General features: G+C 45.0%; 1 pseudogene; it reads right to left on the bottom strand.

Annotated features, from left to right (window-relative positions):
• LOC121282439 overlaps window positions 1-24,594 on the bottom strand; it is a 100,775-nt pseudogene that overhangs the window by 25,617 nt on the left and 50,564 nt on the right.

The following is a 24,594-nucleotide window of genomic DNA, read 5'->3' as shown; positions in this document are numbered from 1 at the left end:
GAAGTCATACAGATTCAAAACGTTAACTCTGTCTTCCTCTCCACAGATGCTGTCAGACCTGCTGAGTTTTTCCAGTGGCTTTTGTTTTTGTTTCAGATTTCCAGCATTCGCAGTATTTTGCTTTTATCTGCCAACTTCAATGGCTTACGCACATATATATCTAGGTCCCTCTGCTTCTGCACTCCCTTTAGAATTGGACACTTTGTTTTATATTGTCTCTCCATGTTCTTCCTACCAAACTGAATCATCTCCCATTTCTCCGCATTGAACTTCATCTGCCACCTGCCGGCCATTTCACCAACTTGTCCATGTCCTTTGGAAGTTCTACAGTATCCTCCTCACAGTTTACAATACCTCCAAGTTTTTTATCATGTGCAAATTTTGAAGTTGTTCTCTGTGCCCTAAGGTCCAGGTCATTATTATATATTGTAGGTAGTGTCCTAGGCCCAGCCATCTGTCACTGCTTCATCAATGACCTACCTTCCATCATAGGGTCAGAAGTGGGGATGTTCGCTGATAATTGCATAATGTTCAGCACCACTCGCAACTCCTCAGATACTGAAGCAGTCCATATCCAAATGCAACCAGACCCAGACAATATCCAGGCTTGGGCTGACAAGTGGCATGTAACATTCATGTCAGACAATGACAATCTCCAACAAGGGAGATTCTAACCATCACCCCTTGAACTTCAATGGCATTCGTATAGCTGAATCATCCACTATTAACATCCTGGGGTTACCATTGACCAGCCATATAAATACAGGTCAGAGACTAGGAATCCTGCTGCGAGTAACTCACCTCCTGACTCCCCATGCTTGTCCACCATCTACAAAGTACAAGTCAGGAGTCTGATGGAATACTGTCCACTTGCCTGGATGAGTGCAGCTCCATCAACACTCAAGAAGCCTGGCACCCTGCCGGAAAAAGCAGCCCGCTTGATTGGTTCCACATCCACAAACATTCACTCCCTCCACCACCGGCGCAAAGTGGCAGCAGTGTGTACTGTCTACAAGATGCACTGCAGGAATTCACCAAGGCTCCTTAGACAACACCTTTCAAACCCAGGACCACTACTGGCCTAAGGACAAGGGCAGCAGACACCTGGAAGTTCCCCTCCAACCTGCCTTGGAAATATATCGCCGTTCCTTCACTGTCGCTGGGTCAAAATTCCAGAACTCATTCCCTAACAGCACTGTGGGTGTACCTACACCACAGGGGCTGCAGCAGTTCGAGAAGGCAGCTCACCACCACCTTCTCAAGGGCAATTAGGGATGGACAATAAATGCTGGCCTAGCCAGCAAAGTCCACATCCCATGAATGAATAAAAAAGCACATTAACAGCATTACCCTCATCAGCCCTTTCTGTTCACTCTTCAAAAAACTCCAGAAAGTTAGTTAATCATGAATTTCCCTTAAGAAATCCATGCTGGCTCTCCGTAATTAACCTACATTTGTCCATGTGCTTATTAATTTTGTCCCAGGTTATTGTTTCTCGAAGTTTCCCCACCACTGAAGTTAAACAGATTGGTCTGTAGTTGCTGGGCATATCCTAGTTATGACACAGCAGTTGGGAAAGCTGAGTTATTTAAAAATCCCAGTGGGAAACTAAACAACTGTCATAGCCTATATTTTATTTTTGCATGTTTGAGGTGCAGCTAAGTTTGATGCTTTCTTTAACATCTTTAGTTAACAATGGATGGTGAGTCCTCCCCTTAGAGTTTTACTTTATAGCAGGAATGTACTTATTCTGAATACTCTGAAATATCTCCTTAAATGTCCTCAACTGCTTCTCTATTGATCTATCCTCTAGCCTAGTTTCCCAGTTTACTTCAGCTAGCCAGATCTAACAGTGCCTCCTTTCTCAATGGATTGGAAACATACTGCTGTAGAAAATTTCCCTGAGCATACTTGAGAAAACCCTGACCCCTTCTGCACTTTACACGACCACTATCCCAGACTATATTGGGATAGTTAAAGTCCCCCATTATAACTGCTCTATAATTTTTGTACCTGTCTTTAATTTCCTTGCGAATTTGTTCCTCTATGTCCTTCTCACTAGTTGGTGGCCTATAGGCTACACTGAGCAATGTAATTGCACCTTTTTTGTTCCTTAGCTCCAGCCAAATTGATTCTGTCCCTGAACCCTCTGGGGCACCATCTTTCTTCAGAACGGCAATGCTCTCCTTAACCAATACCACCACCCCTCCTTCTTTTCTCTCTTTCTGATCTTTCCTGAACACTTAGTATCCAGGGATATTTAACGCCCAGTCCTGTCCTTCTTTGAGCCAAATCTCTGTTAGAGCCACAGTCTCATACTTCCACATGGGAATCTGCGCTTGTAACTCACCAATCTTATTTACCACACTTGGTGCATTCACATGCATGCACAATAACACTGATTTAGACTTTATTACTTTCTCTTTTACTCAGACCCCTATTTTTTTTTATTCATGCGATATGGGTTTCGCTGGCTGGGCCAGCATCTATTGACCATCCCTAATTGCCCTTGGGAAGGTGGTGATGAGCTGCCTTCTTGAACTGCTGCAGTCCATGTAGTGTAGGTACACCCACAATGCTGTTAGGGAGGGAGTTCCAAGATTCTGACCCAGTGACAGTGAAGGAATGGCGATATATTCCCAAGTCAGGATGTGAATGATTTGGAGGGGAACTTCCAGGTGGTGGTGTTCCCATGTATCTGTTGCCCTTGTCCTTCTAGATGACAGTGGACATGGATTTGGAAGGAGCTGTGAAGGAGCTGTGCTGTTGAAGGAGCCTTGGTGAATTTCTGCAGTGCATCTTGTAGATGGTACACACTGTTGTTATTGTGCGTCAGTGGTGGAGGGAGTGAATGTTTGTTAATGTGGTGCCAATCAAGCAGGCTGCTTTGTTCTGGACAGTGTCAAGCTTTTGAGTGTTGTTGCAGCTGCACTCATCTGGGCAAGTGGAGAGTATTCTATCACGCTCTTGACTTGTGCCTTTTAGATGGTGGGCAGTCTTTGGGAATCAGGAGGAGAGTTACTCTTCACAGGATTCCTAGCCTCTGACCTGCTCTTGTAGCCATAGTATTTATATGGCTAATCCAGTTCAGTTTCTGGTTAGTGGTAACTCATAGGATGGTGACAGTGGGGGACTCAGTGATGGTAATGCCATTGAACATCAAGAGGCAATGGTTGAATTCTCTCTCATTGGAAATAGTCATTGCCTGACACTTGTGTAGCGTAAATGTTACTTGCCACTTGTCAGACCAAGCCTGGATATTATCCGGACTTGTTGCATTTGGACATAGACTGCTTCAGTATTTGAGGAGTTGCGAATGGTGCTGAACATTGTGTAATCATCAGCGAACATCTCCACATATGATAAAAACAAAAAAACTGCGGATGCTGGAAATCCAAAACAAAAACAGAATTACCTGGAAAAACTCAGCAGGTCTGGCAGCATTGGCGGAGAAGAAAAGAGTTGATGTTTCGAGTCCTCATGACCCTTCGACAGAACTTGAGTTCGAATCCAAGAAAGAGTTGAAATATAAGCTGGTTTAAGGTGTGGGGGGTCGGGGGCGGGGGGGGGGGGGGGGGGGGGCGGTGGTGGTAGTGGAGAGAGAGAGAGAGAGAGAGAGAGAGAAGTGGAGGGGGGGTGTGGTTGTAGGGACAAACAAGCAGTGATAGAAGCAGATCATCAAAAGATGTCAAAACAATAGAACAAAAGAACACATAGGTGTTAAAGTTGGTGATATTATCTAAACGAATGTGCTAATTAAGAATGGATGGTAGGGCAATCAAGGTATAGCTCTATTGGGGGTGGGGAGAGCATAAAAGATTTTAAAATATTTAAAAATAATGGAAATAGGTGGGAAAAGAAAAATCTATATAATTTATTGGAAAAAAAAGGAAGGGGGAAACAGAAAGGGGGTGGGGATGGGGGAGGGAGCTCATGACCTAAAGTTGTTGAATTCAATATTCAGTCCGGAAGGCTGTAAAGTGCCTAGTCGGAAGATGAGGTGTTGTTCCTCCAGTTTGCGTTGGGCTTCACTGGAACAATGCAGCAAGTCAAGGACAGACATGTGGGCAAGAGAGCAGGGTGGAATGTTAAAATGGCAAACGACAGGGAGGTTTGGGTCATTCTTGCGGACAGACCGCAGGTGTTCTGCAAAGCGGTCGCCCAGTTTACGTTTGGTCTCTCCAATGTAGAGGAAACCACATATGACCTTATGATGGAAGGAAGGTCATTGATGAAGCAGCTGAAGATTGTTGGGCCGAGGGCATGACCCTGAGGAACTCCTGCAGTGATGTCCTGGAGCTGAGATGACTGACCTCCAACAATCACAACCATCTTTCTTTGTGCTAGATATGACTCCAAACAGTGGAGAGTTTTCCCACTGATTCCCATTAACTTCAGTTTTGGTGGGGCTCCTTGATGCCATACTCAGTCAAATGCGGCCTTGATGTCAAGGGCAGTCACTCTCACCTCACCTCTGGAGTTCAGCTCTTTTGTCCATGTTTGAACCAAGGCTGTAATTAGATCAGGAGCAAGCTTGGCCCAGACCTCGATGTCGCTTGCCATTTCAACACAGCACCCTGCTCTCATGCCCACATGTCCATCCTTGGCCTGCTGCAATGTTCCAGTGAAACTCAACGTAAACTGGAGGAACAGCACCTCATCTCCCGACTCGGCACTTTATAGTCTTCCGGACTTAATATTGAATTCAACAATTTCAGATCATGAACTTTCTCTTCCATCCCCACCCCCTTTCTGATCCCCCTTTTTCCAATAATTTATAAATTTTTTACAAATATATTTTTATTTTCCCATCTATTTTTAAATTTATTTCAATCTACTGTTTAATCTCTACCTTTTAGCCCATTTCACTCCCATCCCCCCACCCCACCCCCAGTAGGGCCATCTGCCACTAGCTTGTCCTGCTTGCTATCCTTAACGTCCCCATTAGCACATTCCTTAGATAATATCACCACTGTCAACACCCCTTTCTTCTTTTGTCTATGACATCTTTGGCAGTCTCTTCTTGGTCTCCACCTATCACTGGCCTCCTATCGAGCTCTACCTGTCCCAACCCCCTCTACCAGCTTATATTTCATCTCATTTCTATATTTCATAGTTCTGATGAAGGGTCATACGGACTTGAAACATCAAATGTATCCCTCTCCGCAGATGCTGTCAGATCTGCTGAGTTTTTCCAGGTATTTTTATTTTTGTTCTGTTTTTCCCTCTTGTTGGTCCCCTAACCATCTGCCGCAGACCCAGTCTAGCAGCTATGTGATTTAGGACTTGGCCAGCTTGGTCAGTGCTGGTGCTACTGAGCCATTCTCTGTGATGGACATTGAAAGCCCCCACCCAGAGTACATTCTGCACCTTTGCTACCCTTGGTGCTTCCTCCAAGTGGTGTTCAACATGAAGGAGCACTAATTCATCAGCTGAGGGAGGGTGGTACATGGTAACCAGTTAAAGGTTTCCTTGTTTGACCTGATGCCATGAGACTTCCTGGAGTGAATGCTGAGGACTCCCAGGGCAACTCCCTCCTGGCTGTATTCCACTGTGTCGCCACCTCCACTGGGTCAGTCCTGCCAGTGGGACAGGACATACCCAGAGATGATAACTGATGATGGTGGTGTCTGAGACATTATCTGTAAGATAGGGTTACGTGATGATGGCCATATCAAGCTGTTGTTTGACTAGTCTGTGAGTCAGCTCTCCCAATTTTGGCACCCGCCCCAAAAGTTAGTAAGAAGGACTTTGCAGGGTCGATAGGGCTGAGATTGCCATTGTCATTTCCAGTGTTTAGGTTGATGTCAGGTGGTCCGTCCGGTTTCATTCCGTTTTTGTGGCAGTTTGATATAACTGAGTGGCTTGCTGGGCCACTTGAGCGTCAACCACATTGCTGTGATGTAAGCCAGGTCAGGTAAGGATGACAGATTTCCTCCTCCAAGGGACATTAATGAACCAGATAGGTTTTTACAACAATTGACATCAGGTTTTTAATTCCAGATGTTTTATTGAATTCAAATTCCACCATCTGCCATGGAGGGATTTGAACCCAGGTGCCCATAGCATTCCCCTAATTCTCTAGATTACCAGTTTAGTGACAATACCACTACACCATCCCCATATTAACTTAATATTCCCTGTGCTAGTGCTACCTATAGTATAAGGGTCTGGCACATATAGAGTTAATGTGGGACTGAGTGCAGTACTACTCAGACAATGATGTAAGAGAGCACATGACCCACAGGGTCAGTCTCGTGTTGGACAGAGTCATATGTACCAATAAACATGGCGACAGCTCGTAGTTTGTACCTTTTACTGTATATTTGTAAATATTCTAAAAGTCAATAAAGACTTACAGTTAACATACCTATGACTATAAAGACAGTAACCAACACCCTACAACACTATCTATCTCTCCCAGCATATCTACACCTTGGTATTCCTGTCTGATTTTACCTCCTGATTCCCACCTCTCTGCCAAGTTAGAGTAAACCTTCCCCAATGACACTTGCAAAAAACCTCACGAGGAACTCAGTCCTGGCTCTGTTTAGGTGCAACCCATCCGCCCTGTACAAATCCTGTCTCCCCGAGAGCTGAGCCCAATGTCTCAGGAATGTAAAACCCTCCCTCCTGCAGAATCTTTCCAGCCATGCAATCATCTACTTTATCCACCTTTCCCTATACCCAGTTGTGTGTGGCACTGGAAGTAATCTTGAGATTACTACTTTTAAGGTCCTGCTTGCTAATTGCATACCTAGCTCTCTGAACCCTGACTGCAGGACCACATCCCTCTTTTGGTCTATGCCCTTGGTACCAATGTGGAGCACAGCGGCTGGCTGTTCACATTTCCCCACTCAAGGTGCTCTGCAGTCACTCAGTAACATCCTTGACCTTGGCACCGGGGAGGCAATACGCCATCCTGAATTCACATCTGCAGTTGCAGAAAAGCCTGCCTATTCTCCTTACTATCAAATCACCTATCACTAGGTGCAAAGAAGACTTCTCTTTCAGTCTTTCTTGCATCTGCCCTCTCACGTGCCACGGATGTGGCTCTGGCTGCACTCCCCAGATGAACCATCACTGTCATCAGTATTCAATACTGAAAAGTGGTTGGAGAATGGGATGCAATCAGGTGACTCCTGCACTCCCTTCTTGTTCCTTTTTGATTGTCTTCTGGTCACCTATCCCCTCTCTCACTGCATACTCTTAAGCTGCAGCATGACCACATTTATAAACGTGCTATCCATGGAGCTCTCAACCTCATGGAAGTGACATAGTGACATCAGCTGCTGCTCAGGTTATGAAACACGGAGCTCAAGCTATTGCAACGGACGACGCTTCCTGCACAAAAAGAAATCCAGGAACACGTGAAACGTCCTAGAGTTCCCACATAGCACAGGATATGCCCTCTTGAGGTTGGAGCAGCATTGCCACTTCTCTGTTAGTTAATAAACTTGCTACTCTAATAAATGTTATCGCTGAGAATAACCATTTATCAATGGTAATAAACATTACAATTACTAAACATTACAAAACTAATAAATGTTACAAACACTTATAATTCTTAATAATACATTTTACACATTATTAGTAATAAGCCTTACTTCAAAAAAGCTCAGACTCACAAGTTTATTCCCCAGTTCATATTGGAAAAGATCATCAGCAAAGCATCTAACTGCTTCCTTGTGATGTCACATGTCTAATTTGTTTTCTGAATCTAGGCTTTGATTTGAAACAGCCTGTTGCTACAGCTCTCACCTTCCATTTCTACACGGTTTGTAGCTGGGCTGCCCTCTCTCTGTTTGTAATCACACAGCTCTCTCTATTTGTAACACCACTGTTCTCCCTCTTTGTAACCTGGCTGCACTCTCTGTTTGTGCCACTGCTGCTCTGTTCATAAACCCGCTGTTCTCCCTGTAGACTCACTGCTCTCTCAGATTGCAACCCCGCTGCTCTCCCTTTTTGTAACGTGGCTTCTCTCAGTGTTTGTAATACCACTGCTCTTGGTGTTTTTAACGTAGCTATTCTCTCTGTTTGTTACCTCACTCTTCTTTCTTTTTGTAACTCCGCTGTTCTTTATGTAACGCCACTGAACTCTGTTTGTAAACCCGCTGTTCCATCTGTTTGTAACCCTGCAGTTCTGTTTGTAATTCTGCTTGCTCTCTTTATTTGCAACCTCGCTGCTTTCAATGCCTGTAATGCCACTGCTATCGCAGTTTGTAACCTGCTGCCATCTCTCTTTGTAACCACTGCTGTTCTCTCTGATTGGAACCATCAATGCAGTCTCTGTTGGTAGCCTTGCTGGTCTCTCTATTTATAACTTAATGCTCTCTCTGATTATAACCTAGCTGTTCTCTCTTTTTATAACCCTGCTGCTCTCTCCTTTTGTAATTTGACTGCTCTTGGTGTTTGTAAGCCTGCTACTGTCTTCGTTTGTAACTCAGCTTTTCTCTCTGCTTGTAACCTCACTCTTTTTGTAACCAGGCTTGTCTCTGTTTGTAACCACACTTTTCTCTCAGTTTGTAATGCCACAGAACTCTCTGTGTGTAACCCCACTTTTTTCTGTATATAAACCCACTGTTTTCTCTGTTTGTAACCCTGCTGCTCTTGGTTCTTGTAACCCCGCTGCTCTCTCTGTTTGTAACCTTGCTGCTCTCTCTTTTTGTAACCCTGCTACTGTCTCTGTTTGTAAACCAGCTTTTCTCTCTTTGTAATCCCGCTGCTCCTGCTGTTTGTAACCCCGCTGCTTTCCTTTTTTGCAACGCCTCTGCTCTCTGTTTGTAACCTCGCTGCCATATCTCTTTTTAGCCACTCCTGTTCTCTCTGATTGGAACTGTTGATGTAGTCCTGTTTGTAGCTTTGCTAGTCTCTCTGCTTGTAACCCTGCTGTTCTCTCTGTATGTAACCCCACTGCTCTCGGTGTTTGTAACCCCACTGCTCTCGGTGTTTGTAACCCCGCTACTCCTTCCGTTTGTAACCCGGCTATTCTCTCTGCTTGTAACCTCCTCTTTTTGCACCCAGGATGTTCTCTCTTTTTGTAACCACGCTTTTCTCTCTTTAACGCCACAGAACTCTGTGTGTGTAAACCCACTGCTCGCTGCTTGTAAACCCGCTGTTCTCCCTGTTTCCAACATCGCTGCTCTCTATGCCGGTAACGCCACTGCTATCGCCACTTGTTACCCCGCTGCTCTCCGTGTTTGTAACTGCTTTGCTCTTGGTGCTTGGAACCTCGCTGTTCTCTCTTTTTGTAGCCCCGCATCTCTCTCTGTTTGTAACCCAGCCATTATTTCTCTTTGTAATCCCACTGCTCTCATTTGTAAAATCACTGCTTTCTCTGTTTGTCAACCTGCTGCTATCTCTCTTTGTAACCCAGCTATTCTCTCTGTTTGTAACTTCACTCTTCTCTCTCTTTGTAACCCAGCTGCTTTCTTTGTTTTTAACCTGCCACTCTCTCAGTTTATAACCTCGCTACTCTCTGTAACAGCGCCATTCTCTCTGTTTATAACACTGCTGCTCTCTGTTGTAGACCCACTGCTCTCTCTGCTTGTAACCTCACTTTTCTCTCTGTTTGTATCCCTGCTGCTCTCTTTTTGTAACGTCCGCTGCTCTCTCTATTTGTAACCCAAATATTCTGTCTGTTTGTTTGTTTCTAACCCTGCTGCTTACTCTGTTTCTAACACTGCTGCTCTCACTGTTTGTAGTCACGCTGTTCTCTCCTTGAAACCCCGCTGCACACTCTGCTTGTAAACCGGTTGTTCTCCCGGTTTGTAACCTCATTCTTCTCTCTGTTAGTAACCTGGCTGCTCTCTGTTTGTAACCACAGTGCTCTCTCTATTTGTAACCACACTGCACTGTTTGTAATGCTTCTGCTCTGTCATTTGGTAACCCTGCTACTCTCTCTGCTTGTACCCGCCAATGCAACCTGTTTGTAAAGCCACTGCTCTTAGTATCTGTAACGCCACTGCCATCTCCGTTTGTAACTCCGCTGCTCCCTCTGTCTGTAACCTTATTGTTCTCTGTGTTTGTAATCTCTCTGCTCTTTCTGTTTATAACACAGCTGTTTTCTCTGTTTGTAATCCCGCTGTTCTTGGTGCTTTTAACCCCGCTGCTCTCTCTGTTCATAACCTCACTCTTCTCTCTGTTTGTAACCCGGCTGCGCTCTTTGTTTGTAACACCCGCTGCTCTCTCCATTTGTAACACCGCTACTCTCTCTGCCTGTACCTCAGCTATTCTCTCTGTTTGTAACCCCACTGCTCTAAGAGCTTGTAACCTCCCTGTTCACTCTATTTGCAACCTCTCTACTCTCTCTGTTTGTAACCTTGGCTGATTTTGTCATTTGCCACCCCACTGCAACTGGTTTGTAACCCCGCTGCTCTCAGTGTTTGTAACCCCGCTGCTCTCTCTTTGAAACCCTGGTGCACTCTCTCTTTGTACCACTGCTGTTCTCTCTGTTTGTAGTCTTCTAGTCTCTCTGTTTGGAATCGCGCTGACATCTGTGTTTGTAACCTTGCTGCTCCTTTTGTGTGTAACCTCACTGTTATCTCTTTGTATAACCATGCTTTTCTGTCTGTTTGTTAACCCCGCTGCTCTCTCTGTTTGTAACCTCGCTGCTCTCTCTGTAACCTCGCTGCTCCCACTGTTTGTAACCTCGCTGCTCCCACTGTTTGTAAACCCGCTGCACCCTCTGTTTGTAACCCCGCTGCTCTCGCTGTTTGTAACCCTGCTGCTCTCGCTGTTTGTAACCCTGCTGCTCTCGCTGTTTGTAACCCTGCTGCTCTCTCTGTTTGTAATACCACTGCTCGCTCTGTTTGTAATCTCACTCTTTTCTCTATCTGTAACACAGCTGCTCTGTGCTTGTAACCCTGCTGCTCTCTCTGTTTGTAACCTCGCTGCCATCTCTTTTTGTAAACTCTGCTGTTTTCTCTGATTGTTACGGCCGAGGCAGTCCCTGTTCGTAACCTTGCTCTTCTTTCTGTTTCTGACCCTGGTGCTCTTGGTATTTGTAACCATACTGTTCTCTCTGTTTGTAATCCTGTTGCTCTCTCTCTTTTTGAAAACCTGCTGCCCTCTATGTAACCTTGTTGATCTCTGTAACCGCACTGTTCGCATTGTTTTTAAGCCTACTTCTCTCTCTTTGTAACCCATTGCACTCTCTGCTTGTACCACCACTGCTCTGTTTGCATCCTCACTCTTCTCTGTTTGTAACACAGCTGTTCTCTCTGTTTCGAACCCCCTTCTCTGTCTGTATGCAACCTTACTGTTCTCTCCGTTTGTAACCTCACTCCTCTGTTTGTTACACAGCTGTTCTCTCTGTTTTGAACCCCGCTGTTCTCTCTCTGTTTGTAACCCTGCTGTTCTCTCCGTTTGTAACCCCACTGCTCTCTCTGTTTGTTACCTCGCTGCTCTCTCTGTTTGTAACCTCGCTGCTCTCTCTGTTTGTAACCTCGCTGCTCTCTCTGTTTGTAACCTCGCTGCTCTCTCTGTTTGTAACCTCGCTGCTCTCTCTGTTTGTAACCTCGCTGCTCTCTCTGTTTGCAACCTCGCTGCTCTCTCTGTTTGTAACCTCGCTGCTCTCTCTGTTTGTAACCTCGCTGCTCTCTCTGTTTGTAACCTCGCTGCTCTCTCTGTTTGTAACCTCGCTGCTCTCTCTGTTTGTAACCTCGCTGCTCTCTCTGTTTGTAACCCCGCTGCTCTCTCTGTTTGTAACCCCGCTGCTCTCTCTGTTTGTAACCCCGCTGCTCTCTCTGTTTGTAACCCCGCTGCTCTCTCTGTTTGTAACCCCGCTGCTCTCTCTGTTTGTAACCCTGCTGCTCTCTCTGTTTGTAATACCACTGCTCTCTCTGTTTGTAATACCACTGCTCGCTCTGTTTGTAATCTCACTCTTTTCTCTGTCTGTAACACAGCTGCACTGTGCTTGTAACCCTGCTGCTCTCTCTCTGTTTGTAACCTCGCTGCCATCTCTTTTTGTAAACTCTGCTGTTTTCTCTGATTGTTACGGCCGAGGCAGTCCCTGTTCGTAACCTTGCTCTTCTTTCTGTTTCTGACCCTGGTGCTTTTGGTATTTGTAACCATACTGTTCTCTCTGTTTGTAATCCTGTTGCTCTCTCTCTTTTTGAAAACCTGCTGCCCTCTATGTAACCTTGTTGATCTCTGTAACCACACTGTTCGCATTGTTTTTAAGCCTACTTCTCTCTCTTTGTAACCCATTGCACTCTCTGCTTGTACCACCACTGCTCTGTTTGCATCCTCACTCTTCTCTGTTTGTAACACAGCTGTTCTCTCTGTTTCGAACCCCTTTCTCTGTCTGTATGCAATCTCACTGTTCTCTCCGTTTGTAACCTCACTCCTCTGTTTGTTACACAGCTGTTCTCTCTGTTTTGAACCCCGCTGTTCTCTCTCTGTTTGTAACCCCGCTGCTCTCTCTATTTGTAACCCCGCTGCTCTCTCTATTTGTAACCTCGCTGCTCTCTCTGTTTGTAACCTCGCTGCTCTCTCTGTTTGTAACCTCGCTGCTCTCTCTGTTTGTAACCTCGCTGCTCTCTCTGTTTGTAACCTCGCTGCTCTCTCTGTTTGTAACCTCGCTGCTCTCTCTGTTTGTAACCTCGCTGCTCTCTCTGTTTGTAACCTCGCTGCTCTCTCTGTTTGTAACCTCGCTGCTCTCTCTGTTTGTAACCTCGCTGCTCTCTCTTTGTAACCTCGCTGCTCTCTCTGTTTGTAACCTCGCTGCTCTCTCTGTTTGTAACCTCGCTGCTCTCTCTGTTTGTAACCTCGCTGCTCCCCCTGTTTGTAACCTCGCTGCTCCCTCTGTTTGTAACCTCGCTGCTCTCTCTGTTTGTAACCTCGCTGCTCTCTCTGTTTGTAACCCCTGTTATTCCCTCTGTTTTTACCCCTATGTGCTCTCTCTCTGTTTGTAACCCCTGTTATTCCCTCTGTTTTTACCCCTATGTGCTCTCTCTCTGTTTGTAACCCTGTTGCTCTTGCTGATTCTCGCTGCACAGACTGAGCTCTAGCCTTCCCTCTCTGCACTCGGTATAGCCCTGTTGGTTTCTCTATTTCTCACCTTGTACTGCAATCTTGTGCTCCCTCTCCATGCTGTTGGATGCCCTGTGACATTTTTGATCCCATCGTTCACTGAAGCCCAAAAATAAAAAAAATATGAATCAGTCTTTGGTTTAAGAGATCATAAGACATAGGAGCAGAAATTAGGCTATTCGGCCCATCGAGTCTTCTCTGCCATTCAATCATGGCTGATAAGTTTCTCAACCCCATTCTCTCGCCTTCTCCCCGTAACCTTTGATCCCCTTACCAATCAAGAACCTATCTATCTCGGTCTTAAATACACTCAATGACCTGGCCTCCACAGCCTTCTGTGGCAATGAATTCCATAGATTTACCACTCTCTGGCTAAAGAAGTTTCTCCACATCTCTGTTCTAAAAGGTCTTCCCTTTACTGAGGCTGTGCCCTCGGGTCCTAGTCTCTCCTACTAATGGAAACATCTTCCCCACATCCACTCAATCCAGGCCTTTCAGTATTCTGTAAGTTTCAATCAGATCCCCCCTCATCCTTCTAGACTCCATCGAGTATAGACCCAGAGTCCTCAAACGTTCCTCATATGTTAAGCCTTTCATTCCTGGGATCATTCTCGTGAACCTCCTCTGGACCTTCTCCAGGGCCAGAATATCCTTCCTGAGATATGGGGCCCAAAATTGCTCACAATGTTCTAAATATGGTCTGACCAGAGCCTTATAAAGCCTCAGAAATTCATCCCTGTTTTTATATTCTAGTCCTCTCGAAATAAGTGCCAACATTGCATTTGCCTTCCTAACTACCGACTCAACCTACAAGTTAACCTTAAGAAAATCCTGGACTAGGACTCCAAAGTCCCGTTGCACTCCAGATTTCTGAATTCTCTCCCCATTTAGAAAATAGTCTATGCCTCTATTCTTCCTACCAAAGTGCATGACCTCAAACTTCCCCATATTATATTCCATCTGCCACTTCTTTGCCCATTCTCCTAACCTGTCCAAATCCATCTGCAGCCTCCCTGGTTCCTCAATAATACCTGTCCCTCCACCTATCTTTGTATCATCTGGAAACTTAGCCAGAATGCCCTCAGTTCCTTCATCTAGATCATTAATGTGTAAAGTGAAAAGTTGTGGTCCCAACACTGACCCCTGCGGAACTCCACTAGTCACCGGCTGCCATCCTGAGAAGGACACCCTTATCCCCACTCTCTGCCTCCTGCCAGACAGCCAATCTTCTATCCATGCTAGTATCTTGCCTCTTACACCATGGGCTCTTATCTTACTGAGCCGCCTCCTGTGCGGCACCTTGTCAAAGGCCTTCTGGAAGTCCAAGTAAATAACACCCATTTGCTCTCCTTTGTCTAACCTGCTCATTTCCTCCTCAAAGAATTCTAACAGATTTGTCAGGCATGACCTCCCCTTGATGGAACCATGCTGACTTTGCCCTATTTTACCTTGCACTTCCGAGTATTCTGAAATCTCATCCTTAATAATGGACTCTAAAATCTTACCAACGACCGAGGTCAGGCTAATCGGCCTGTAATTTCCCATCTTTTGCCTCACTCCCTTCTTAAACAGGGGGGTTACGTTAGCGATTTTCCAGTCCTCTGGGACTCTCCCTGTCTCGAGTGATTCTTGAAAGATCACCACTAACGCCTCCACTATCTCTTCAGCTATCTCCTTCAGAACTCTGGGGTGTAATCCACCTAGTCCAGGTGATTTATCCACCTTCAGACCTTTCAGTTTTCCTAGCACCTTCTCCTTGGTAATGACCACCATACTCACCTCTGCCCCCCGACTCTCTTGAACTTTGGGGATGTCACACGTGTTTACTTCCCCTATTCTCGCGTCCCTATGCCAATTTGCACGTGGCTCGGGTAGTAATCTGGAGATTATAACCCTTGAGGACCTGTTCTTTAATTTAGTTCCTAGTTCCTGAGAATCCCCAAACAGGTCCTCTTTCCTAGTCTTACCTATGTTATCTGCCCCGACGTGGACCATATCAACTGGTTCCTCCCCCTCCCTCTCCAATATCCTTTCAAGCCGGTCAGAGATGTCCCTCACCCTGGCACTGGGCAGGCAACATACCATGTGGGGCCCTCGATCCTGCATACAAAGGAAGCTATCAATTCCCCTAATTATAGAATCCCCTACAACTACCACTTGTCTTTTTGCTCCTCCCTCTTGAATGGCCTCCTGTGCCATGGTGCCGTGGTCAGCTGGCTCATCCTCCCTACAGCCCTGTTCCTCATCCACACAGGGAGCAAGTACCTCGTACCTGTTGGACAAGGTCAAGAGCTGAGCCTCCTCTGTTCCTCAACACAGGATCTCTCTAACTGCCTCACTTGCAGTCACACCCTGCTGATCCTGACCACTGACTGAACTTGAGGTACTTAATCAATCGGGTGTAACCGCCTCCTGAAACAAAGCATCCAGGTAGCTCTCCCCCTCCTGGATGTTTCGCAGCATCTGGAGCTCGGACTCCAGTTCATTAATTCTGAGCCGGAGTTCATCCAGCAACCAACACTTGCTGCAGATGTGGTCATTGTGGCTTGCAATGGGATCTGCCAGCTCCCACATCATACAGCTACAGCACATCACCAGCCCAGCCATCTCTACTTAGATAATTAATTTATTAATTTGCTTTGCAGTGTTCTTTTTTCAAATTTTGTGCAGATTTCCTACCAGCCAATCAGGCCACAGGTTTCCTGTGATGTCACTTTTTCAGTTTTGGCTTCAGTTATTCTGTGCCCCAAAGTCACCACACCAGTGCACCTCTCTCTGAGTCTGCTCCCTGGAGACAAGGCCGCGAATCCCTGAGGTAAGCTAGATATTTACTCACTGCTCCAGTGCTCCTTCCTCTGAGTCTGCTCCCAGGATTTACTCACCAATCAGCTACTTTTTCTTTAAAATCCACTTTCAGAAGACTGTCCCTCGCAGGTCTGGTGCACTCCAGAATGCACTGCCTCTTCCTCTCTCTCCTTTTTTTAGGATTGAGGAGGAGGGAGGGATGGAAACATGACAGCAATGGAATGTTCGGGGCTATTCCATTCTTTGACAGTGGATCCTCCGCAATTCGCTCCTGAGTCATGGGTGGCTGCGGTAACTTTTCCCAGAATGCTTCAGTCACTTCTCACCGGTTTGTCCGTGAGAAGTAGATGGTGAGACATTGTGCCTGTGAAGTTGGATGATTGTGGTAGAGCTGACTTTGGCAGTTGAGCAGTTGGTTTGGAGACACTTGGTTCTGCAGGTTAGCTGAAGCAGTTGTCCTGTTTCTTCTTTGGCTTTGGCTTTGCTGACTTGTGACTTGCCTCCAGCAACAGAGAAAGACTTTTTTACCTGCAAGCTGCATGGGTGCCTAGTTGATGTTCTTCAGCTGTGACCTTCAAAGCAGACTAGTACACCAGAACTAATGCACACATATCAGGTTTACGGCTGGCTTTTTAACCCCTTTTCTTGTGTATTCCTGGAAGAGAAAAACCAACATGTCTTTTGCCCAGAATTTGCTTGCTTTCCACATTTTGAGATATAATTCAACAGGAGATGGTTTCTGCCGAGATGTCCATTGTCTCTACAACCACAGGAGATTAAAGTTCAGCCTTTTGCATTGCACCTCTTCCTTTCAAGTATCTCTGTCAGGAGTAGACCTTGACACCTTTTAGGTGTGACATTCCATTCTCTTTGTACTAGTTGGTCAAGTATAATCCACATAGGAATTTTCCAGCAAGTGCTTACTTTACGTTCTAAGCCAGCTTTTGCTTGTAGGTCTTTTTAAAAACACATGTCTTCTTTAAAAATGCTTATTATGCCTGTAATTCAGGGCCTTGATCCACTATCATGAAACTCTGGCACTGAAAATGTTCTATTACAATTGGAGAATCGGATCCTCAATGTTGATGGAGATTTAGAAAAGAAGGTTGTAATTAATTTTTAAGTTTTCTACCACTTTTTCTTTCTCTCATTATTTCTTAATTTTCCTCTCCTTGAAAAGTATTTGATGGAGGTGACATGGATCTCACCTACCAGCTGAGAGCCAGGGAAAGCCCCACACGCTCTCTTTTCAGGAAGGCCCAACAAATTAGGTGCCAATCAGGCACATAACTGGGCAGCGGCAAGCCTAGCTTCCCCGCGATCAAGGACACCAGAGTTGGATGACTTGCCTGCCAAGAGTTACTTGCCAATTAGAGGCTAGCAGCTCTTCATTGCTCAACTGTGCCACCTGGGAGGGAGTTGGCAGCTGCCAGTGCTAAACATCCAAGGCCCAGGATGGCTGATGGACCCAGGCATGGGTGAGTGATGGTTGGTGAAGGGGAGTATGGGGGTGGTGGTATCAGGGAAGAAGTCACAGGGAAGAAAGGGGTCAGCAGCAAATTCAAGCAGGTACCTCTCAGCAGCCTCAACCCCATCAATCCCCTTTCCTTCGCCCTCCGCCCTGATACTGGGTCCCTCAAACAATCATTGAGTACCTTTGAAAGAAGGATCCCCTTCTTGGAAGCCCATAACCAACCCTGACAATGTTTACTTTTTTGGCTTCCCCCATGGTTAGTCCCCTTCCCACCAACGGGTAAAAATCAGTGGTGGTGGGATGAGGCCATTTAAGTAGGCATAAATTGCCCACTTAAGGGCCTCAACTGGCCATGGGGCTGGGAAAGCTGAGTCTTCCTGCCACAGGTTTATTCGAGGCAGAGGTGGGAAGACACCCTCCTGCCTGATTAAATGCTCCCTTGCCACCAAATCACTACAGGGGTGGGCATTAATCTCTGCTCTTTAATGCTTTCTCTGTACCCTGATTTGCCATTGAATACACCCACTCTAACTTGTATTTCTTTCGCTGCCTCAGTCATTGTTAAATTTCACGATGCTATAACCTGATTGGTTAGGGAGATACTCAGTTGTTTTTCCAGGTTCACTCAGATTCCAGATGCAGATGATGTTGTGTCATTTCCATTTCCCACTTCCAGCTACTTGCAGCATCAGAAGCCATTGACGTTACACAAGTAAGGGCAAGTCTGATGGCTCACTACAGCTAATTTTGGGCCAATATTTACCCCATGGGTTAATAATGTATTTTACTTGAAAATCTTATTACTGAGTCTATTCTACAATTTCAGAAAGGAGGAATTGAAGAAATTTCATTGCATCCCATTCCCTGTCACTCTATCTCATCCAGTTCCATCTGATCTCTTCTCTTCCCACCACAGCCCTTGCGATCCCCTCCCTCTTGCTAACATCAAGATGTTAAAAGCCGTAAATAAAATCATTTGAATTCATTACAAAGTTTCAGCTAAAATTTGGAAATACCTGAATATAGTTTTCCCATATTTAAACAAGATTATAAAAGCAACCTTCAAATTTTAAATTGACTATCCCGAGCAGACAAAAAAATTAAAGACAAACGTTAAACACTTCCATGCAAAAAAGGCATCAGAAATTAAATCAATTATATTGTAGTATTTACCTCAGCATCAGCCAGTTTGGAGAAGTCTGACTGGATTCCAATGTAGAAATTAATTCCTTTATCAGCTCCCTCCAGGTTAACACCTCGGATCAGGAGTATGGTCAAAACCACATACGGAATTATCGCAGTGAAATAAACAGCCTGACCATGGAAAGTAACTTGTTAGATTTTCTTGTATTGCTGGTACAACATTAACAGTATTGAATCCAGTTGAATGGTAAACTAATAGGATTGTAATCAAAGCAGAGAATGAATCAGAAGACTTTATTTAAAAAGGGAGGGAGACAGGAAGCATGAAACTACAGGCCAGCTAGCTTAGCATCTATTCTAAGGAAAATATTAGAAGCTGTTATGAAAGGTATTATAGCAGGGCACTTGGAAAAATTCATGGTAATCAGGCAGAGTCAACATGGTTTTGTGAATGGGAAATCATATTTAATCAATTTATTGGAGTTTTTGGAGTAACATATGCTGTGGATAAAGGGGAAACCAGTGGATATACTGTACTTAGATTTCCAGAAGGCATTTAATAATGTGTCACATCAAAAGTTATTGAGGAAAAGAAAAGCTCTTGGTGTAGAGGGTAACTTATTGACATGGAGAGAAGATTGGTTAGATATCGAATAAATTTAGCAACTCAGAATGCTAGATAGGAAGCCTGGACATCCATGAGGTGCTGTGGACCATCAGCAGCAGCAGAATTTTATATAACCACACTCTGTAACTTCATGACCCTGCATATCTCCCACTCTACCATTACCATCAAGCCAGGAGGTCAGCCCTGGTTCAATGAAGAGTGCAGGAGGGCATGCCAGGAGCAGCAGCAGGCATACCTAAAAATGAGATGTCAACCTGTTGAAGATAAAACACAGCACTACTTGCATGCCTAACAGTGGAAGCAGCAGGGACTGACAAAGCTAAGCAATCCCACAACCAATGGATCAGATCTAAGCTCTGCAGTCCTGCCACATCCAGTTGTGAATGGTGGTGGACAATTAAATAACTAACTGGAGGAAGAGGCTCCACAAATATCCCCATCCTCAATGATGGGGGAGCCCAGCACATCAATGCAAAAGACAAGGCTGGAGAATTTGCAACCTTTACCTCAGCCAGAGGTGCCAAGTGGATGATTCATCTCAGCCTACTCCTGAGGTCCCCAGATTCACAGATGCCAGTCTTCAGCAAATTCGATACACTCCATGTGATAACAAGAAATAGCTGAAGGCACTGGATACTGCAAAGGTTATGGGTCCTAACAACATGCCGACAATAGCGCTGAGGTCTTGTGCTCCAGAACTAATTGCATCCCTAGCCAAGCTGTTCCAATATAGCTACAATACTAGCATTTACCTGGCAATGTGGAATAATGTCCAGGTATGTCCTGTCCACAAAAAGCAAGACAAATCCAACTGGTCCAATTACCGCCCCACCAGTCTACACGTGATAATCAGTAAAGTGATAGAAGGTGTCATTGACAGTGCTATCAAGCGGCACATACACAGCAATAACCTGCTCACTGATGCTCAATTTGGGTTCCGCCAGGGACACTCAGCTCCTTACTTCATTGCAGCCTTGGTCCAAACATGGAGAAAATAGCTGGACTCAAGAGGTGAGGTGAGAGTGACTGCCCTTGGCATCAAGGCAGCATTTGACTGAGTGGGGCATGAAGGAGCTCTAGCAAAAGTGGAATCAATGAGAATTAGAGGAAAACTCTCCACTGGGTGGAGTCATACCTAGCACAAGGAACATGCTTTGTGTTTGTCGGAGGTCAATCATCTCTGTCCCAAGACATTGCTGCAGGAGTTCCTCGGGGTAGTGTCCTAGGCTGTACTATCTTCAACTTTTGATAACTGACTTTACTTTCATCACAAGGTCAGAAGTAGGGATGTTTGTTGATGACTGCACAATGTTCAGCACCATTGGCAACTCCTCAGCTAATGAAGCAGTGCATGTGCTTATGCAGCAAGAACTGGGCTTGGGCTGATAAGTATCAAGTAACAATCATGCCATGTAAGTGCCAGGCAATCACTGTTTCCAACAAAGAGAGAAACTAACCATCTCCTTTTGACATTCAATGGCATTACCATCACTGAATCCCCTATCACCATCCTGGGTGTTACCATTGGACATAAACTGAACTGGACTGGCTAGATAAATACCGTGGCTACAAGAGCAGGTCAGAGGCTGGGAATTCTGAGGCACTTAATGTGCCTCCTGACTCCCTAAATCTTGTCCACCATCTACAAGGCAAAAGTCAGGAGTAGGATGGGTTATTCTCCATTCACCTGGATGACTGCAGCTCCAACAACACTCAAGAAACTCAACACCATCCAGAGCAAAGCAACACACATGATTAACACCCTATCCACCACCTTAAACATTCACTCCCGACACCACCGATGCAAAGTGACAGCAGCGTGTACCAAGTACAAGATGTACAGCAGGAATTCATCAAGTCTCCTTCAACAGCACCTTCTAAACCCGCAACATTAACCATCTAGAGGGACAAGGGCAGCAGACACATGGGAACATCACCACCTGGAAGTTCCATTCCAAGCCACCAACCATCGTGGCTTGGAACTATGTCACTAGTTTTAACTTTGTTCATCACCATCGTTTTACCTTTCCTGAAGATTTGATTCCTTTCGATAATGCTGCCCCAACAATCAGCCAAAGCAGAAGCAGACAGAACGCTAAATACCAGACTATCTCCCCAGTCTCATCCATTGACCTAGTACGGCGTAAAACCACTTTACTAAATAAAGAAACAAAAAATGTATTTTCAAAGAATATTGTCTGTTGCACACAGACGCTATTAGATACAATGCAGAGCATTCAGTCAAATATACATGGATTTGAACAATATACAATTTAAACAGAATCAGTTCTGCTCTTAGGTAAGTGAATTGTTACTGAAAATTGTGATGACATTTGATGTCCCTTGTGATTTCTTTCTCTCTATTTCTATTGACTTTTTTAAATATAAATTTTCATTTGTTTAAACACTGAGAGCTGATGAGATTCCCTGGAGAGCTGATTTGATTTGAAACAGTTCCTGACAGTGCTTCATTAACTGCCTTACATTGCACTGTTAGAACTCCCTGGGTTAGTCACTGTGCCTCCCAATGAATTCAGCTCCTTCATATTGTTACACATGGTACCTATTTCCAGACAGTTTCCCCTAATTCAGTTCCTAGGTCTATGGGTTAAACACAATACTGTATTCAATTAAAACACAGAGAAATGGATATCAGTCACAGATAATTGGAATCATTTAGTGTTTAGGAATTCTGGTGGTGAATCTCTTCCTTGAAAATCAAGAAAGTAAAAAATGTTAAATAAATGTTTCACTGTATAAAGTAAACCTGCAGTGTTAGAAACCAGGGAGCTGTTCACTAATGAAAGGGCCTCTGTTGTGGTGTTATTTTGTAGCAGGTGTATGATGTAAATGGTATCTTTATCTAAATCAAACAGCTTTTCACACATTATACAGGACATTCATCCAACTAACCTTCCCGAGAGGAAGTTACTGATAGAGCTGTGCAGGTTATAGTTGCCGCTATATTTAGTAATTTGCTTACTCCCAGTATTGCTCACTTGGACCCTGGTGAGGAACGTTGATTTCTGATCCATTTGGACAAGTTCCATTGTTTACATGCAGCCATGTTGTGTTCACGATTTCAAAATATCCACCATCCAGAGTGAGATTACAGAGTGGATCTAGAAAATATGGAATGTGTTTTAGAACTACATTTCATTTGGAACGATGCTGTCACTTCTAGTGATATAATCAGGGCCAGTCTTTCATTGGGTGTATTTAACCCCACCCCCATATGGGTGGATGTATGTAATGGGGTGTGAAACCTTAAAGTGGAGAACACGTCCTCTTTCCAATTCCCCCCAATTAAGTTAGGGTTGTGAAGGCTTGAGGGCACCCTTCCCTCCCAGAGTACAATTAAGGCCCTTATTTGGCCACTTCCCTGTATTCTGGGGCTCCATGGCTGTTCCTCACGCTGAGACCTCCTGCAGTGCCAACAGTGGCCACTATTTCTAGTCAGTCAGATCCACCGTGTCGGACCCAGGAACCTTAACCTGGTCAGTTCCTGATTGGCTTTTAATCACATCAGGGAGTCTGGGAATGGTCATGCTTGGGTTGCTACTAGCTCTCCAATCAGTGGACGGGCCCACTGCCACAATCATTAAACCCTGCCCAATCTGACTGAATCAATCCAATCCCTTTTACTACATGGTTGAGGTTACAAATGGGTTAGAGCACAGAGGTACAGTCCATTCGCAGCACAGTCCAGCTCTGGTGCTCACCCTGTGTGTTATTGGAAATTTTATTTGACAGGTATTTGAATGTTGCTAATCATTAAACCAGATTAAGGTTGTGAAGTATAACCAGTTTCTGTTATGAGTGGCAATTATCATCAATATTTGAAAAAACATGAACTATGATGGAAGAATTTCTGTGGGGTTTCTAGCTTTCACCAGAGCTTCAATGCAACCTCCATCCTAAATCATGATCTCAAGAATCATGTGACCCCCACTGTAACACATGACCTGCACTGTAACACAGACAATGTGGGTGATAGCACAAACGCATTGGTATCACATCATTCCCATTGTCACCCATCGCCCTGTGGTCATATAAGATCTTTCAGCCTCCCCTTGTATCATGTCCATGTACAGTATGTGTTACAATGTTTATTGTCTCACAGGTTGACCTTTACATTTCTTGGTCTCAAGTTTCCTCCCTGTATCTGCTCACAGACCTGGGATCAGGTATGAACAAATTACCTGGTTGATAACATCAGGAATTATGTGCAAAATTAGAATCAGCCCAAATCTCCTCAACTCTTTACATCCATCCATCCAACCTTTTGTCTGAATCTATGCCCACAAGCCTGACCAGGCTGTCAGCTTTCCGATGCAAATATTCTCCAATTGTCCCTGTTTGGGGTTGGTCTTTGAACATCACTTCAGGTTTCTCAGGTGTACAGGGATGTGTGTTCACCTGAAGCAAGCACAGATCAGCTGACCATGAAGCAAATTGAAGCCATCACTATGTCTCCAGCACTATTATCCAGTTAATTCATGAGTGAATAACTAAAGGTAGCTCACTCTAGAGGTGTACCCCCTACATTTTGCTCTATTGGAGGAACAGGAGGAACATGAACCAAAGACAGGAGACTGCATTAAGTTCACAGATACTCTGCCAAGAGAGTATGTAGACCTTGACTGACATTCCTGGAGAGGCCAGGGAAACTGGCTTTGCAGGGTTACTCAGGGCCTGGAAGACAGTGCCAAGAACCAGGGTCCTGGGTCGAGTAAGTTTGGTGTTGTAAACAGAGTCTTGTCGTCCATCCTGAGCAGCCAGAGCTGCAGACCTGAAAGACCAGCTTTAAAAAAATTGGCACTGGCAGCTCTGCATTTTTTTTAAAGCTGATCTTTCAGGTCTGTTTCACTGACAGTTGCTGCGCTGCTGCCTCCAACCTCCAGGCGGCTTTGTAGTTCCGACTTTGTTTTGCAAAGCTTGAAAGAAACTCACAAAGCTTTTCAAAGGTGAAATAGCAGTTCTTATTCACAGCAACTGTCAGGAGAGTGCTCATGGTCAACTGCCTGCTTGAAACAGAGTAAGTGAAATCCCTGTAATCATGTTAGAGCCAATTGGGTGCTGTGTGTGTGTGTGTGTGTGTGTGTGTGTGTGTGTGTGTGTGTGTGTGTGTGTGTGTGTGTGTGTGTGTGTGTGTGTGTGTGTGTGTGTGTGTGTGTGTGCTCAAGGTTTTGTGAGGGTTCTGGGAGTGGGAGTGGAGGTCTTGGGGCACTGAAGTTGGGGGACTGGGTTGGGGAGGGTGGGGGAAAGCAGGGTAGGGTGGGGGACTGGGGAGTTGGGTTGAGGTGCGCACATAGGGGATGGGTGTTGTAGGGCATTGGGGGATGGCGGTGATGGAGGGATGGGGCACATGGGTGCAGTGTGTGTGGCAAGGTAGGCATTGGGGTGGGGTAATCACTTTTAAGATTTACTACCACAAAATTAAATACTGTATACTTCTCAAAATTTACTTTTGAAGTTAAACCAGCATATAAATAGCAGTCTAAATTTT

This window comes from Carcharodon carcharias, chromosome 9 (genome assembly GCF_017639515.1).
Source record: "Carcharodon carcharias isolate sCarCar2 chromosome 9, sCarCar2.pri, whole genome shotgun sequence".
Classification (NCBI taxonomy): Eukaryota; Metazoa; Chordata; class Chondrichthyes; order Lamniformes; family Lamnidae; genus Carcharodon; species Carcharodon carcharias.
The sequence above is the reverse complement of the archived record's forward strand: the minus strand, read 5'-3'. Positions and strand labels throughout refer to the sequence as shown.